Consider the following 19,432-nt stretch of genomic DNA (forward strand, 5'->3'; position numbering starts at 1 on the left):
CGATCAGCTAGGTACAATCAAGTACAATGCGAGGCATTCTGTTATTCTGATCAGCGGAAGAGAAATGGCAGATACAGAGATGATTTGTATATCTTCGGAGAGACCGCATCAATGCGTATTTGCGGATAATCGCAATCCGAATATTTGCATATAGTCCCGGGTAATTTACAAATGGCACCCTACTTCGGATCACGACTAATCCGAATATTTGCGGATGGGCCCCTGATTCAGAGAAGTTCCTCTTGGGTTTGGACCGTCCACCGCCCACCGTCCCGGCCCTCCTGATCGCAGCTGCGAGCGGACCCCGGAAGCTAGGCGCACGCCATTTGCTCTCGTCCCGTGGAAGCTAGGCGCACGCTACTGAGCTCGCACGGCCATGGAAGGCGGCGCGGTCGACGCTCGGCGAGTCGGCGACTCGGCGTTCCGCTCCCATTGTCGCGGGCCCCCGGCAAGGACGCTATGGCTAGCGAGGCCGTTGGAGCTGCAGTAGCCTGAGCAGCGGCCGCGGAGGTGAGGGTGGTGTCTGTCTTGGGTTGTGCGGCGGTGGTGTTTTCTTGTCCAGGTGAACGATGCGGATCTGCTCCTGTTTCTGCAATCTGCAATTTTTTTCTCACTTGTTCGTGGTGGCGAGTTCAAACTCATTTACTAGTTATTAGATTCAGATCTCCTTTTCTCTTCTTCGTTCCTTCTCTTAAATCATGACTGGTTTGCGTTTTTAAGAGGGAAGTCTGATTTAAGGGAATTTTTAATTTCCAGGGCTTCAAAGCTTGGACCAGGTACAGATTGCTTTGCTGTATATGGGCTAAAGAAGACATCAACTTGTGCTTACTCAATTAGAACAAGATTATTGACCAAGGATATTAGAGAGATTTCTCACCTATCAAACTTATGCAAGAAGTAGAATCACGATCGACCTATATAAATGAAGAGTTATGATATGCTCTCTCCATTTAGTTTTGATTGATATATTTCCATATGACACCATCAACCTAATAAATGCAGTCCTCCAATGAAATTCCACATCAAATTTTTTATGGCATGGCACCCAATTAAATGCTATAGACACTGGCTGAGGTAGAGGGTTGGGACTGCTCTAAGAAAAGCAGTAGAGCAGTCATCAATAGTCAATGCCAGTCTGAACCAAATCCATGAAATTCAGTGTTAAATTAAATTACCGAAGCTTGAATTTGCTCTTGGATACATCACTTTTCTTACAAGAAAAAAATTGCAAGAAAGATGGTACGTATTGATGAATGAAGCACTCATTCATCTTGGAGTTTAACTATCAACAGTAAGCCCATTTTTTAAAATTTGATGATGCAAAATTCTAAATGGAAGGTATAGACTCTGCAGTCTGCACTCCTGCAGTAAGTGAGAGTTTCGTGATGAGTCATAGAGTAGCACACGGATTTCCTGGTGTGTATGATCTCAACACATTTGGTTCATGCCCTGTTCCGTTGGCAATGCTGAATCAACACAAGCCAGATTGGGTGGTACCCTAACTGGGGGAACGAATGGCCGAGCAACATCGTCTCCCAATGCCTCACAGGCCTATCTGTACCTCCCATGGAGAACTGATGAAATGAAACTAATTAGGAGAGATTTTAGAAGTATGTGAGCGTGTACGTGTGAGGAATGTTGAGTACTCTATCCTGTCTGTGATGAGTGAATTGTTAACCGTGCGGTGTGATCGTGCGCTTGGTCTTTGGATTGCAGGAACACGGGCGTCGAGTGTCGACGGAGAGCTGTCGTGGAGGAGCTCAGGCCGGGTGGCAGCTGTGGCGTCCACTCCTGGATCGAGGACGCAAGCGGCGAGGAAGGCGGGTTTCTTGGTTCGCACCACAAAACCAAGGAGGCGGACGGTGGTTGAAGACGCCAAGTCGTGGAGGCACGGGCGTCGGTCTCGGGACTGACGGAGGCGACGGGCGTCGACGTCGTCTAGGGCCTCGCTGCGGGCGAGGAGGTGACGGGCGTCGGGCGGCGTCTAGGGCCGTCAGGAGGCCGAGGCGGGAACGGCGTCTAGGGCCACGGCGTGGAGGCGGGAATCTTCCCGCGCGTGAAGTTTTGACGGTTTTTTCAAAACCGGCCACCTACCCTGGTTTCGCGGACCCTCCAAAACCGCGGACCGGAACTTCGTCGACGTGGCGGCATCGCAGCAAAGACTTCGAGTCGAAGAAAGAAGCTCCGCCGTCAATCGAGGCTGTACAGCGGGCTGCTGCAGACCCGACCGGTCTGACCGCAGCAGCTGGGTATAAATACCCCCACCAGCCCGTGGCTGGTCGAGTCTCTTGAGTCTTTTGTTTTCTCTTCGTTTTTCCTTCTCCCTGCCCCTGCTCTAGGTTAGGGCCAAGAACTCCAATGCAAAGAGAGTTTAGATTATAATTATTCTCTTCAATCTAGTGGGTGGATGATGGGCGGATGGCTCTAGCTGTTGTATAGGTGAATTCCTCTGAGAATTAGTGGATGAAATTTGTTTGCGATTCACTTGTGTGTGCTGAGCATCTCGTCCTCCCCTTCTCTCTTACGTTTTGGGTTCAATTCTCCTCTTTTGGTGTGTTTCTTGTTTGGAGGAGACTAACCCTTGATTTTGTGGTTTGATGAACTCTTTGAAACGATTCCTATGCTTATAGCCTAGTGCTAAACCCCCTGGAATCATGGGTTCTCACGAATTGGCGATTTTGTGTTCTTGAGAAAACTCCAATCCTCTTTGATCTTTCCTCGATTTCTCTCGATCCGTAAATCTTTTGAGTGAGATCTTTTGGGGATATGTTCACGGGGTAGTTACGAAGCTTTCCTCCAAGTTTGGTTGGATTTGGACTTCGTTTTCTCGAGATTCATGATTTGAAGGTTTGTTTGCGGATTTTCTGGACGACACCGGTCAGACCGGTGGGCGAGAACGGTCAGTCTGGGTTTGAACTATCCGACCGGTCAGACCGGTCCAGTGCACCGGTCAGACCGGTCTGTGTGTGCTGTGCTGCGATTTGAGAAGTTTCTCTCGCCCTTACTTCCGTGCTGTGACCTAGGTCTTCTGCTTCGAGATAGCTTGTCCATAGCTATTCTCGCTGACCTAGGTTCGAGGGTTTGCGGTGATTTTGGGACATAGGTCGACGAATCAAACTTCGAGAGAAATTTTGATCGGCTCCCATTCAACTCCTCTGGTCGCCAGTTTCGGTCCCTCAACGTGGCTAGTCGCCAAACGACTTTTGAGTAGCCTTCCTCAAGTGAGAACCGAGTGTGATGAAATGCGAAGGTAAACCCTTGCGAGTTGCGACTCAAGAGTTGTAGACTTGGCTTGGCTTTTATGGGCGCACGGTTTCCATGGGAGCGAGTTGGTGCCAAGAGCCCGGAGGAGCAGGAGTAGCAGTGGCATCCCCCAAAATGGCCAGCCAACCACACAACTCATTGCAGTATCCTTGCTTGATTGCTCACACGATTGCATTGGGCGCTACAGCTCATTCAGTACCCATGTTCTATATTGATTCTGCGCAGTAATGTGCTTGCAGTGCACGAGAACGATAGTTCGACATGCACATGTTCCCTAGCAGTTACAGACATCATTCACTTTTGGGTAAAGTCTAAATTACAACCTTATACTTGTCATGGTAGTCTAAATTACAATCTAAAACCACAAAACCAGGCAAAACACACCCCTGTACTCTTAAATCCGTCTAAAACACGACCTTTGAGTGGTTTTGTGGCCGGTTTTCGCTGACGTGGCACTATGGGGCCCACAAGTCAGTGGCCCCGTTTGGTTTTGATGGCCGGTAATGAATAGTAAATTTTGACCGCTTATTACGGTGTCAAACAAAGTCAGTTTATAAAACCAACTCCAGAACTCCCGCACTAGTGACCCTGAAGAATCTAATGAGGCCTTTGACTGCGCGATTAGAGGATGGTACTGTAGCATCACTGTAGCAAATCATCGATTAATTACCGTCATTAGATTCGTCGCGAAAAGTTACACCCATCCCTAAAAAGGTTTTGCAAATAGACTTAATTTAGTGCTTCATGCATGCGAGATTCTTTTTTCGGGAAGTGTGCGTGCTAGTTTTCTAGCACAACCAAACAAGACCAGTGAGTGATGATGCGTGGGCCCCACAGTGCCACGTCAGCGAAAACCGGCCACAAAACCACTCAAGGTTGTGTTTTAGACAGATTTAAGAGTACAGGGGTGTGTTTTGCCTGGTTTTGTAGTTTTAGGTTGTAATTTAGACTACCATGACAAGTATAAGGTTGTAATTTAGACTTTACCCTTCACTTTTTGGTACGCAAATCCCCCCCCCCCCCCCCCCCACAGAAGCTAGTAGGAACATACCCTCAGCAGGAGCATGGAATTGCAGACATTTTTGCAAAGACATGTCTGGACCATCAAACCAGAAAATTCGAGCAATCAAGCTGCAAGCTTCGATCACTAGAAGCAGTCGGCTCAAGATGAACGCCATCACCACACCCCCAAAAGTCAGAATGCATGTGTAGAGCTGAAAGCTGGAGGAATCAGAAGGGGTTGCAGTGGACGCAGAGGAGCTGACCGCCGACGGCCCGGTAGAGCTTTGTGCGCGCTCCGTCCCGCCGCTCCCTGCCGGCACCCACCGTCCGTCGCCTTCGTCTCCATAGCTCTAGGCCGGCCTGAGTTCAGCGCCGCTCCGGCGCGCCGTGGCCAAGCAGGAAGGAGGCTCGCGTGGGTTGCCTGGCGGCCCTGGTGGACGCGGTCACCGGAGCCGGGGCGCGGCCTAACCTGCTGCCGTGCGCCCGTGCGTGAAACCAGCAAAATTTTGCAAACTTGGTTCCTTCAAGCAGTCTGATCACACTCAAGTGTCTAACACGATCATCAAGAAATGTTTTTTTTATGCAAATCATCAAGAAATGTGAAAGTAAAATGACAAGCATATGAATTCTGGGACAGCACAGCAGATCATTTCGATTTTAGAGTGAAAATCTCACAAGCAAAAACTTCTTGTTTCTCTCATTTTTCCGGAGTTTTTTCGTTCCAAACAGAGCCGTCCTTCAGGGACGCTGAGCATCTTTCCATTCTTTTCGATATGCATTATAGGAACGCTTGTGACTTGTGTATCATCTCCGGTGGCAACTCTAAATCCATGCAAGGTGCACTGTCCACTAGGATACCAGTATTAGCGAATCGTTCGACAACATCAACATGGTCCCTGATACCTCGCAAGCCTATGTCTATCCCTGCAGAAGAAATTGGATGCAACAAAGGAGGAATTTCCTATGTCTATCACTGAGAGTGGCTGAGAAGGTAACACTAGTGACATCTGAGAGTCGTAGGCTTTGTGCTGCTCTTCATAGGTGCGCATGTTTCATGGGAGTAAAACTTGCTGTGCCAAGCTGCCAAGAGGCCGGAGGAACATGGGTAGCATCGGCATTCAGAAACCAGAGGGTACATTCATTTAGCGCGACATATTCATGCTCAATTATTACAGACACGGTTGGGCGCTGCAATTCATCGGAGGAATTTTGATTAGGCGGATTGTTGTGATTGTACCGTAGTGTACTTACACCATAATAAGAAGTGTTATTTTTATTTCTCCACGTACAAATTGAGTTTAAGTTCAAATTCTGTGGGATGACAAGCACTACTACAGAATACATCATCGCAAACGCCCCATCACCACCGGTTTGTTTCGAACCGGCGGTGATAGTCTATCACCGCCGGTTCTAAATGGACCCGGCGGTGATGTGTTCTCCACCTATTTTTTTTCATTCTCCCCTCCCTCTCTCTCTCCGGTATTTTTTTCCTCCTCCCCCTGGCATCCGCCCACAGCCCTCCCTCCCTCGTGGCGCCGCCCTCCTCCCCATTCCCCTTCCTCCTCCCGCGCCGTCCCATGGCGGCGGCGCCGGCCCTCCGCCCCGTCCTCCTCCCTCGCCCCGCGCCCTCCCATGGCAGAGGCGGCTAGCCCTCCGCTTAATCCTCCCTCCTCCCACGCCCTCCCATGGCGGCAGCGCCCGGCCCTCCGCCCCCTCCTCCTCCCCCACCCTCCTCCCGCCCCCTCCCGTAGCGGCGGCGGTGGCGGAGGCCTGCGCGGCGGCCATGGCGGCCGGATCCGTGCAGGGCATGGCGGATCTGCCGCGGCCGGCCCTCCGCCCCCTCGTCCTCCCTCCTCCCATGCCCTCCCATGGTGGCAGTGGTGGTGGAGGCCTGCGCGGCGGCCATGGCGACCGGATCCGCGCAGGGCATGGTGGATCTGCTGCGGCCGGCCCTTTGCCCCCTCGTCCTCCCTCTTCCCGCCGTGGCGCTCCGAGATCAGGCCGGCGCACTCCTCCCTGAGCTCAGGCCGGAGCCGCCTAGAAGCCAGGAGCCTTCCCCCGCCCGTTTCCTCCTCCACCATCACATTAGCCAATCTCGCTGCTCCATCCATCTGATTCATCAGATTCAGCTTCTCTGCTGCAGGTGGCTCTACCAGATCAAGCCATCAGTGACCCACGAGCCCTTCCACCCACGAGCTACTAAGGTAATGATTCTATAGCAGAATTGGATCTTTTTTTTCAAGCAATAAAATTAAAACAGCAAAAGTATTTCTATATATGAAAGGGACATCTTGATCTGTTCTTGGAGCCTTAGAGGGGAGAGAGGAGCTGGAGTCTGTTGAGGAGTGGTGCTGGGAGGTAGCAGACGAGCACCATGCCCTCATCCAACAACCTTAGGGAAGGAGGTGGGGATAGCTCCCATGCTAAATTTGGCAGATGGATCTACCTAATGCTCACACCATTCGATTCTATGGTCAGATAAGGTGTTGCTGGAGAGTGGAGAGGAGGGATTGCAGCACTCTCTATTCCACCCAGGTTCAGAACCATATCGGCTCCTTCCTACTGTTGATCTTTCCTCTTTGTATTAAGTTATTGAACATGGTCTTCCTTTTTTTAACAGGTCTTGCAAAAGCACCTTGGGAGGTACTACTCCCATGCTGTTCAAGACATTGTATACTATGAGCTACTTTCTTCAAACTTTATTAATTATATGAGCTCTAGGCCCAGATTTGGTTGATGAAGGCATGCAACTATTATTCATTTTATACTTGAAAAATAAAATGAACTGTGTTATAAGACATAGATATTCTTTCGCATATATATGCATGATTATTATTCAGTTTAGGAAATGCTGTGTTATAAGACATAGATATTCTTTCGCATATATGTGCATGATTACTATTAAGTTTAGGAAGTGCTATGTTGGTCTAGAATTTCTACTGATATAAACAAATATTCCTTTTTCATATATGGTGAATGACTATTGTCTATTGTACAAACACAAGTATGGTTGTATTAATAGTTCCCTGCATGTTTGGACATTTGTATTAATAGTATACTCTGCAATTTTACAGCAAAACACAAACTCAAATTATTCTATGCCATTTGCATTCCTCGATAGCCGAGAGAATGGCCATCAAGCAAATATTTGTGGTTGGTATTGTTAAACATGCACTTCTAAGATTTTTTGAATTCTGAATGCATGATTGCTTGCAGAGAACAAGTCAAGCCAGAAAGGAGCCATCATAGAGGCATTCTGGGAGGGGTAGCCTTCCTGTTTCTTGTGGGAGAGGTAAATGTTCTAAAGTTTAACATTTATCAGACTCAGTATATCAACCGTTTGTCATGAAATTCTCTTATGGGGTAATCAAGTAAACTATCACATGCCAAATGTTCCTTTCATGAGAACACTTCCCAATACTATGCCCCTATTGCTCTGTGTTGCATGCAGCATGTTTAGCTTTATCGCAATGATTGTCAATTATAGTATCGCAATGTTTGGTATATTACTCAAACCTATGATTCTCAGTGATTTAATGCTTGGTATTTTATTTTCTTAGATTTTCAGATCACTTGATGACATGATGAGAAAATTGTTTTTACTGATGCATCTGTTACTGCCTATTTTATTATGCTTGACGGTTACATTAGTTTTAGCTAAATCCACTCATGTTCTCGTGTCTATTTTGAGAATTGCTTTGCTGATAGGCCTCTATATGTGTGAGCAGACCAGTTTCTGGTACCGAGCTAGAAGGCATGAGGGATAGCGATGCTCATCTACTATATATGTTGTACAAATGATGCAATATTATTATATGAAAATATTTTTTTTGATGGGAAAAAAGTCTTCACCGCCGGTTCCTGTCTTCAACCGGCGGTGTTGATGTCTCCATCACCAACGGTTCTGGAACCGGCGGTGATGGTCCCGCTATCACCAACGACTTAAATCCAACGGTACCCAAAACCGTTGGTGATGTACTTTTAGAACCGGCGGTGATAGGGGTGGCTGTAGTAGTGAAGTGACTTGACGTCCTATGACAAATCAATAGATTAAAATTTTCCATGGTCGTTTGCATAGTTTGGGACACATCTAATACTAAATTGACCCCCGAGATACAAATAAAGTTGCATGAAAAGAATATTGATACATTTTTCTATACATAACGATATTGGACTTAGAACTCAACTTATATATATACGGCAAAAAAAAGACATGTCATTATTATGAGTTGGTTGGACCAACCATAATAATTTGGGGCAGTAAATCGAGACTAAATTTCAAGCTTGTAAGTAGAAAAGATGGATTGTTCAAGAGAGTAGAATTAATTTCTTTCATCAAATTACAATAGTAATCCTTGTCACACATCTATTCGCATCTACATGTGCCCACATTGGTATTTAATAATTATTAACATTAGTCATATTAAAAGTAATATTGTTAGTCAGAATAATGTAGAACCCTTAACCAGTTCAAGCCTCCAAAACTCCCAACGCGCAGGACTGCAAATCCATCTTCTGATTTTCGCTAGGAGAACCTGAGTGACTGAGTCAAAGCACATCATCGTGTGCCCGGTGCAAATGTGTATGATCTTATGCTCTGATCTTATGATCTTATGCTATGAGTACAACAGTTCCATTCCAAACGCTGCCTGACATCAACAAAATGAAGGAACAAAGTTCCTCCAAAATTCCTGTGAAAACACTCCAATTCAAACAGGGCCCAAGATGTGGGTAGTAGTTGTCAAGGTCGGCTCCTGATGCCTCCCAGGCCTATGTGTATTTGGGACGGAGGAAATGGATGAAATCAAGAAGGAATTTGCAAAAGATACAAGTGGAGAAGATCACGATACAACTTCACCTAAACAAGAAGGTAACCCACCCTTGTGACTTAGAATATTTCTCTTATATGTTCATGAGACCTAATTAATATTTGGTGTGAGAGAAAAACACTGCTGGTTGCCAACAGAACAGAGTGATAGTAGCATCCCGTGATAAATGACTAACCGTACCAGACATAAGACATCAGGTGCATTAATTCAGAGGGTACTATTGGTTTAATTAGCTCGATGTATTCATTCTCAGTTAATTACACACATGACTGGTGGGCGCTGCAATTCATTTAGTAGTTTCATATCGAATTTTGATTCTGCCGATTATTTGATTGTACCATATTGTATGACATGATGACTCCGCATTTTATAGTGCAGTTATACAATGCTCTGGTGCTTGAGAACCAAAATACAAATTCTCTAAGTTTTTAATTTTGCTGATTTAATTATATGAGATTGAATTTGGTTGAGTTGCTATCCCATTGTTTTCGATGCATGTTATTCTCCTTACAAGCAGTATTATTTCCTGTTATGGAATGAGAGTAATCATCGTACACATGTTTTGACATCTTTCTCCTCCTTTTTCCCCTACATACGCATACATCTCTTGGCATCTAGTTATTCTTTTTTTCTCCTTCTCCTTCCCCTTCCCCCTACCCAGCCCCCGTCTAACGGTCTAAGATTAGGTTATCTTCCACTGCCTTCTCTTTTCTAACCCGACCCAAAACTGATTTGAGATGCCTACCCCGTGCTAGACTTGTCCACCTGCTAGCAGCCCCTGTAATAATCCATGGCCTACTGCTCCTCGTAACAGCAGGAATGATGGGATATATGTCTGAAACTCTGAAGAACTGCATTGAGTATCCTAGCTTGGAAAGCATTTTGAGTAGTAGGAAAGTCATCTACATAATGTTCTGTTTGTTGATAATAATAATTGTATACTCCTAGTCTTGGCCAGTTCATCATATGAATTGAAACAAACGCACAGAATGCATCTTTTCATCCTTTATTTTTGAAAGGACATCTTTTCATCCTTATCCGACTGAAACTATCGTTGCAGACACATGTCAAGATTGCAACCTGTTACTGCAAGCACCATTCAGTGCTTGAAGCTGCCATATGTATTTGTTCCCTCAACCCTTGAGAAGTTTCTGGACATGTGCTCAACTGACTGAACTCTGAACATTGTGTTGTATGTACCAGCAGTCCAGTACTGCAGGGCACAGTTCACTTGCAATTTGGTCTGCCCAGCTCGTGAAAAACTAATGAAACTTCTGAATTGGCCGGTAATGTCATGCCTACTTCCTGCTCCCTGCCAATGACGGCCGCACCTAGGAAAGGGCAATGAGCCAATACTTCGGCACGGCGCGTGGAGGAGGAGGCTGTCCCTCGCTTCCCAGCGCCGACAGTCTCGACGCTTCTCCGTAACCGTATTCCGGCACGCCGCGTGCTGCCCTGCCTCCACCAAGCGCGCAGCTTAGGCCTGATGGCCGGGCGCCGTCGTCCAGAAGGGTGGGCTGCCCGTGACGCCGGCAGCATGCCCACGGAATCACGGGCCTGCCTGATCGCGATCGCGCCACCACTGGCCGCCGTCGCCGGCGAAGTGAGCGAGTTGCCGCTTCTCCCGAGCGGCCGAACCACCGCGGCCACCGGCTGCCGGGCCGCGCGCGCCTGCGCGGCGGGGAAGACGCTCCTGAGAATGAGATGCCTCCTAACCCGCAAATCTGAACCGCACATGTCCAATCGGACGGCTTTTAGGTACCCAGGGGCGGACGGTATTTGAAATACCGTCCCCCCAGTCGGTATCTGGAATACCGTCCCCCGTCCGCGCCTTGGGGTCCCTGCCGTCCCACGGCGAGCCGGGGCGGCGCCGAACTCAGGCTGTTCCTAGCCTCCGCCCCCTACCTCGTAGGCACCTGGGCGCCTTCCCATCTCGCATCTGACCAGCCATGGAGATGGAGACGACGGAACGGATGTGGCAGACACAGGGCACGGACAAGACAATGCTCTGCCGAGACGCCGGCGTCGGCGGGCGGCTCAGCCGAGACCCAGATCCTCTTCGATCCCGTGCCCCGCCATAAAGACTCACAGCCATCTGGCGAGTGACGACCAATCAACCATCGCTGGCCGCCTTGGCGGTTTTTTTTTCTCGGAGTCGCCGCGCGCTCGGCCAGGTGCGGCGCGACGCGGCTCTGTGCCTGGCCCGTTGAAGACGTGGTCGCAGGTGGCGGAAACAGATCGACGCCGCACGGCGAGGACGCGCCGATGGTGGATATCACAGTGTCACAGGCAGGCAGTAACAAAGTCTCCGCCATGTTGGGCGGTGGCGATGATGGCGCCATCGTAAGCAGCTGGGCCGCGGCCGCCGTGGTGGCCAGGCGCCGTTAGTTATCAGTTGCTGCAAATAAGCATTGCTCTAAGCCATGGTCGCCCCCCATCCAGGCAGGCGGTCGCATCACTGCCTGGAACGCGATGACGATGCCCACGAAGAACAGGAAACGACGGAGGCTAAGACAGATGTTCAGACGGCTGTGACTCTCTCCTGCAGGGGCACGGCGACGCGGAGCGGAGGAGCCGACCGCCGGCGTCTCGGCAGTTCGTCCGCGCGCTGTCTGCCACACTCCCGCCGAACCCAGCACGTGAAAACCGCCCAATTTAATACTATTTTAAGCGAACCGCCAGTCATTATTTTTAAGATGAGAGTTAACACGTGTCTAACAGAGAGCGTGCCAAGTGTTACCTCACATCTAGAGACACGAATAACCGACAAATCATTCGCCTAAAATAATATTAAATCTAGTAGTCCCGATATGTGCTCCAACATACGCCCAGAATCAGCATATACACATATCGTTTACAATCGAATACATCGCTAATGAACCACAAAGAGCAGTTTTACATTACCTGAGTTCAAAACTTAATATTACAAGTTCAACATAGGAAGGTTCAAACTAATCTCCATTACGCCGGGCAAGGGGTACTCACGTCAACCGTTCCCAACAAGACTCGATCATTGAACCTCACACCTAACTTACGAGTAGAGACTTAGTTCCACCAGGGACACCTCTAAACTTTTCTACACATAGGTCCACCTGGGGACACACTATGCCTCTCTGCATAGCTCGTAGCCACGTATCTAGGACTGCACATCAATGATCAAGTCAAAGAAGGTAAGGCTTATCCGTACCATTATATTGGATATGTGGTAGCACGGAAAGGTGCTCAAGGCCGATGGCATCCACTCGGTCCTTAATCGATCCAAGCGGACTATGCCCATGTGACTTCATTCTCTAGGCCCTACCATTCCGCTCGAACCTCGATACTACCAGACGATACAACCAAGCCGGACCAGTGCGATCAAGGGTAACCGATAAATGTGATCCTCCAAACTATTCCTGTCTAGCGAGCGATATAAATATTCTAAGCAGGGCTAAGCATCTAGTCAAGTTAAGTGATTAACTGACTAACTAGTGCCAAGAACAAGGATAACAAATCAAGGAAGGATAATGCACGCAGATAGGTGCAAGAATGAAATACATACATGATATATAACCCAACATTACCCGGTGAGATAACTAATCAAATCAGGTTAAATAGGAGCAAGGATTCATGCTTAGCAGCTTGCCTCGGCTAGCTTCGGGCTCGACCACGAACGGGACTCCGGGTTTAGGCTTGACGGACTCGGTGGGTTCCACGGGTTCGACTTCCGACGATTCGTTCACTATAATGCATGAATGAAATGCATGAGTTAGTGCAATGTTACGATTGTGCATAAAATAAACTGCATGAAATGATGTGCGTAAAAAGATATACATGAGATAACATTTTGGATATGCAACCCTGACAAAACCGGAGGTTCCAGAATTTCAAACCGGAGGTTCCGGTTTTAGGCACTTGTCAAGCCAAAACCAAAAGTTCCAGTTTCTAAAACCAGCGGTTCCGATTTCAGCCGGTCTTTGCCTTGGCATGCGCGCGACGCCCGAAATGGAAGAAGAAATGGCTGGAGAGGTCGGGGGGATGCCGTGATGCTTACCCCGAGCTCATGTCGTGCGGAGAAAGGCCGGAGAATGGAGCTCGACACGTGAGGCAGAGTTTCAACCGGTGGCGGCCGTGGGGAATCGATTTCGGTCGGGGAACAGCTCAAATGGGCTCGTGGATGGGTGGAGGACGAGGCTCGGTAGATGCTGGTGGGAGGAATCGACGAACGGCAGCCGAAGATGGCCGGAGCGGCGACGGGGCGGCTCAGCTCGGCTTGAGCTCGAGGAAGAAGAGAATGAAAAGGAGAACACAGCAGCTCCACAGGAAATAAGGACGTGCACGAAATGAGGATGGCCAACGCGTGGCACGAGGGTGGCCGGTGGCGGCGGCGACGTGCGGCGCGCCGCGATTCGTGCTCTGCCCACCGGAGCAGAGTAAAACCGGAGGTTCCGATTTTTGAACCCGGAGCTTCCGGAATTTCAATTTTTTCCAAAACCCGGGATTTTACAATCTACCCCCCTTAAAGAAACCTCGTCTCGAGATTTAGATAGATAGAGATAAAGGGATAAAACTCTAACCTAGACGAGATAAACATCTAGGAGATGATGTACTAATGCATGGGTGTGGTAGAGAGAGAACTTACTAATCGAAAAAGAATTCCGGATATTCTTGACGTAATCGATCTTCACGCTCCCAAGTGGCTTCATCTTCGGAGTGATTGCTCCATTGAATCTTTACAAACTTCACCATACTACGCTTCACCTTTCTTTCATCACGATCAAGAATGGCAATTGGGTGTTCTTCGTAGGTAAGACCCGGTTGAAGGTCAAGTGACTCAAGGTCGATGGCGTCAGTTGGAACACGATAACACTGCTTCAATTGAGAGATATGGAAGACGTTGTGCACGACGGAAAGTAATTGAGGAAGTTCCAATTGATAAGCCACGGCTCCAACTTTCTTGATAATCCGAAAAGGTCCCACATAGCGTGGTGCTAATTTTCCTCTTACTTGGAAATGTCGAGTACCTTTGAATGGAGAAACCTTGAGATAGACATAATCGCCAATCTTAAGATGGAGTTCTCGGCGGCGACGATCAGCATAAATCTTTTGACGAGATTGAGCAATGCGAAGATTCTTAGGTGAGATCAGTTCTCATGGCTTCATGAAGACTTCTCCAAAAGTGAGCGACAAATTGAGGGCCGCGATCCGAGACAATTTTCTTAGGAACACCATGAAGACAGACAATGCGAGTGAGATACAACTCCGCATATTGCTTGGCTGAAGGGTACCGGCAGGTTTGAGATGTTCGGCCTTAACCCTTTGGCAAACATCACACTCAGAGACGTACCGAGCAATTTCTCGCTTCATGCGAGTCCACCAAAATCTTTACTTGAGATCTTGATACATTTTAGTACTACCTGGGTGAATAGAAAATTGAGAACTGTGGGCTTCATCAAAGATAATTCGCCTGAGGTTATGATCCTTTGGCACCACAATTCGCTTCTCAAAGAATAGAACTCCTTGATCATCCGTAGAGAAACACCGAGCTTTGCCCTCCTTCATTAATTCCTGAATTCGAGCCATACCCTTATTCTTCTTTTGGGCTTCCTTAATTTGATCATAAAGGTCGGATTTAATCATGAGAGTAGCAAGATAGCCTTTCTTTACCATAGAAATTCCGAGTTTTCGGAGACCATCACAGAGAGTATGCAAAGAAGGGGCTATGGTCAAGCAATTACATTGAGCCTTCCGGTTTAGTGCATCAGCGATGATATTTGCCTTACCAGGATGATAATGCACTTCAAATTCATAGTCCTTGATCAGTTCAAGCCATCGACGTTGCCTCATGTTGAGATCAGATTGAGTGAAAATATACTTGAGGATCTTGTGATCAGTATAGATATTGCAATGATTGCCAAGCAGATAGTGATGCCATATTTTGAGAGCATGGATAACAGCCGCAAGCTCTAAATCATGGGTAGGATAATTTTCTTCATGTCACTTGAGTTGTCGAGAAGCATAAGCCACTACTCGGTCTTCTTGCATAAGGACACAACCTAGACCGATGCGAGAAGCATCGCAATAAACATCAAAGCTTTTGAAAATATTTGGCTGAGCAAGAACAGGAGCGGTAGTGAGACGATCCTTAAGGGTTTGAAAGGCTTCTTCGCAGGCTGGGGACCACTCAAACTGGACCCCATTCTTCAGTAACTCGGTCATAGGCTTCGCAATTTTAGAAAAATTCTCTATGAACCGGCGGTAATATCCCGCAAGTCCAAGAAAACTCCAGATCTCATGGACATTCTGAGGTTGCTTCCAATCGAGGACATCTTGCACCTTGCCAGGATCCACAGCAATACCATCCTTAGAAAGAATATGACCGAGAAAGGATATTTTTTCAAGCCAAAACTCACATTTGCTGAACTTGGCATAAAGACGATGCTCTCTAAGCTTTTGGAGGACAATATGAATGTGACGAGCATGATCTTCCTGGGCCTTGGAATAAATGAGAATATCATCAATGAAGATGATCACAAAAACATCAAGTTCTTCCATGAAGATGCTATTCATCAGATACATGAAATAAGCCGGCGCATTGGTGAGGCCGAAGGACATGACAGTGAATTCATAGAGACCATATCTAGTAGAGAAAGCCGTTTTTGGAATATCTTTCTTCCGGATCTTAATTTGATGATATCCTAATCTTAGATCAATCTTGGAGAAATAACGAGCTCCCGAGAGTTGATCAAATAAAATATCAATCCGAGGTAAATGATATTTGTTCTTGATGGTAACTTCGTTTAACGGATGGTAATCAACACACATCCGCAAACTATCATCTTTCTTCTTTACAAAGAGAGACGGGCATCCCCATGGAGAGGAGCTCGGACGAATAAAACCATTGTCCAACAAAGTCTGGAGTTGTTTTGTTCAATTCCTTCAACTCATTGGGAGGCATTCGGTAAGGCTGTTTAGAGATAGGAGCAGTCCCGGGCATGAGCTCTATAATGAATTCCACCTCACGATCAGGAGGCATACCCGGTAATTCTTCCGGAAAGACATCTGGATACTCACACACCACGGGAATATCTTCCAAAGCAGTAACTTTAGTACTCGGCAAAGCATATAAACAAGATTCCATCTTGGCAAAAGAGAGTAGAACTCTATTCCCTAAAGAATGCAAAAGATCGATGGTGTGGGGCCCACATTTGATAACTCCATCATGCTTACCCAACCAATTCATCCCAAGAATCACATCTAACCCCAGCTTGTCTAGAATGAGAGAATTGGCTCGAAAAGTAACTCCCTCAATGAGAATTGGAACCTCATTAACAAAGTGTCTGGCAATGATTTCCCCACCCGGTGATTCTATATGGTATGGCACTTGTAGGTTTTGCATCTCAAGCTTACTATGCAGTATAAATTTCTTGTTGATGAATGAAAAAGTTTCTCCAAAATCAAAAAGAACCATCGCAGGGTGAGAATAGATTAGGAGCGTACCCATGAGGACTTTGGCATTCTTCGGAATTTCCTCAGCGGTGGTGTAGTTGAGACGGCCACGCTTAGGAGCTTGTCCTTGAGGAGGTTGAGGATTACGCACAATCCACATAGGATGGGGAGGTTGAGCTCCCGGTGCCCGAGGTGAAAGAGGAGAAGGCCCCAAACGTGGACGTGAGGAGCTACCGCCCGCAGAGGTAGGAGCAGGACACTTGTTCTTTGCTTCAAGATTCTTCATCTTGTGCTCGGCTTTGATGGCAATATTCACCAAGTCATTGAAATCTTCAAACTTGGTAGTGGAAAGCTTGTCTTGTAACTCCTCAGAGAACCCATCATACAAACATTCTTGTTTCTTGGCATCTGTGGCCACTTCTTCAGGTGCATACTGGGAAAGGGTATTAAAGGCATTGACATATGCCATCACACTACGACTTCTTTGAGTAAGATTCAGAAATTTCTTCTTCTTAATGTCCATTATACCCTTGGGAATATGGAAGGTGTGAAAAGCTGTGCGGAACTCTTCCCATGTGAATCGGTGATCTGCAGGGTGAGAAGCCTTAAAGTTCCGCCACCAAGCCCCAGGGGCATCATGTAGTTGATGAGCAGCAAATAAAACATTCTCATATGGCTCACACTCAATAAGACCCAGTTTCTCTTCAATGACATTGAGCCAGAAATCCGCATCAAGAGGATCCTTAGAGCCACGAAAGATGGGCGGGTTGGTGCGAAAGAAATCTCCGAACCTGTTCACTTGAGGCTCAGCCCTTGGGCCATGGTTACCGGCATTGCCCATTTGATTGACTATGGTCGCCATAAGTTCAGTTTGTCGAGCCAGGACATCCGCAAGGGTTGGGTGAATGGGAGGGTTGGGAAGAGGGGCCTCGTTGTTGTTGTTGTTGTTGTTGCCACCGGATCCACTAGCACCATCCATATCCGTTCCCGAACGCAACACCATCCTGTTAATAAACAAAATAGTTAGCGATCAGAAATGAAGGATAGAGAATGATACACCAGGAAAAGTGACAAGATAATATGTAGATAGAAATTTAACATATGATCGATCACGAGATAGTAGTTTTAAGCGGAAAGACAGATTTGGTCTACTAAGATCAACCAGAACGAGATGGGCAAACATCTGATCAACCGCACGGGAGATGGATTGGATGCAGATTTGGGGACCAAAAGAGTATATGCATGCATGAATGTGTGCATGCAAGGTATGAATGCAACATGTCGTCTCCTCACATCGTGAGCACGCCCTAACGTGAACCACATTGACCCAAAAATGCTACAACCCTCCTACTAGCACTTTGGAACAATGGTTAACTCGACTCATAAGATTTTATTGGATCCTCTCACCAAATGATAAGTGTCAAGCATATTTTAATTAAACAAGTGGAGCAATAGGAAGAAAATAGCTCTAAGACAAAAGAAGAAAGGTAGCATTTTACCTTAAGTTCAAAGTTTTAACAAAAATAAATCTTAATGGAAGTAATCAAATTTTATTTTACTCTTAACCCACTAACAAATTTTTAGATTCACTTCATGGAACCTTAGCTCTGATACCCGTTGTGAGAACCGCCCAATTTAACACTATTTTAAGCGAACCGCTAGTCATTATCTTCCAGATGAGAGTTAACACGTGCCTGCCAGAGAGCGTGCCACGTGTTACCTCACATCTAGAGACACGAATAACCGACACGTCATTCGACTAAAATAATATTAAATCCGGTAGTCCCGGTATGTGCTCCAACATACGCCCAGAATCAGCATATACACATACCATTTACAAATCGAATACATCGCCAATGAACCACAACGAGCTGTTTTACATTACCTGAGTTCAAAACTTAATATTACAAGTTCAACATAGGAAGGTTCAAACTAATCTCCATTACAAGCCTTGGGCCCACGGAAACCATATTATACAGAAACTTAAAGATTATTATATTTACATGCTCTCACGGAGTTCTACTGCAAGAAAAACTAAAAGATAATGGTGCTTTGCTCAAGGACACCATCACAGCCTCAACGACCTACTCCTCCCCCGCACCTGGATCGGCGGGGTAGAAGTGGCCGAACACCACTTCTGGTTCACCTGCAACTAAGGTTAGAAGCACCCTGAGTACAAAGGTACTCGCAAGACTTACGCGATTAAATAAACAAGGATCCTGCAAAGGCTCAAGTAAAAGCTTTAGAGTTAAGTAATTATTGCATAAGCATGAGCTGTCTAGACTATCACCTAGCAAACTTAATTAATCTTGCCCAACCCCCAAATAATTTTAGTTGATTAAGAGAGTAACATAATATATAATAGATCCTCGATATGACATGAATCCAAAGCCAACAATATCAAAACTCTCTATGAAGAATTCGACGAACCAAGAGCTTGCTCATATCCGAGAGCGCGGCAATTCGAATTGATTATAACCTTACAAGGGTATACTACTTTACCCACACGACGCGAGGACCATGCGACTCACCCAACCAATCACGCCGGGCAAGGGGGTACTCACGTCAACCGTTCCCAACAAGGCTCGATCATTGAACCTCACACCTAGCTTACGAGTAGAGACTTTGTTCCACCAGGGACATCTCTAAACTTTTCTACACATAGGTCCACCTGGGGACACACTAAGCCTCTCTGCATAGCCCGTAGCCACGTATCTAGGACTGCACATCAATGATCAAGTCAAAGAAGGTAATTGGCTCATCCGTACCATTATATTGGATATGTGGTAGCACGGAAAGGTGCTCAACGCCGATGGCATCCACTCGGTCCTTAATCGATCCAAGCGGACTATGCCCATGTGACTTCATTCTCTAGGCCCTACCATTCCGCTCGAACCTCGATACTACCA

General features: G+C 46.9%; 1 long non-coding RNA gene across 1 annotated transcript; it reads left to right on the plus strand.

Annotated features, from left to right (window-relative positions):
- Nucleotides 1-6,476: 6,476 nt before the first annotated feature.
- LOC120701220 lies at nucleotides 6,477-6,939 on the plus strand. Its single transcript, XR_005686002.1, has 3 exons — nucleotides 6,477-6,671; nucleotides 6,745-6,801; nucleotides 6,887-6,939. It is a non-coding gene; the product is annotated as an uncharacterized LOC120701220 (long non-coding RNA).
- The last annotated feature ends 12,493 nt before the right edge of the window (nucleotides 6,940-19,432 follow it).

This window comes from Panicum virgatum, chromosome 3K (assembly GCF_016808335.1).
Source record: "Panicum virgatum strain AP13 chromosome 3K, P.virgatum_v5, whole genome shotgun sequence".
Lineage (NCBI taxonomy): Eukaryota > Viridiplantae > Streptophyta > Magnoliopsida > Poales > Poaceae > Panicum > Panicum virgatum.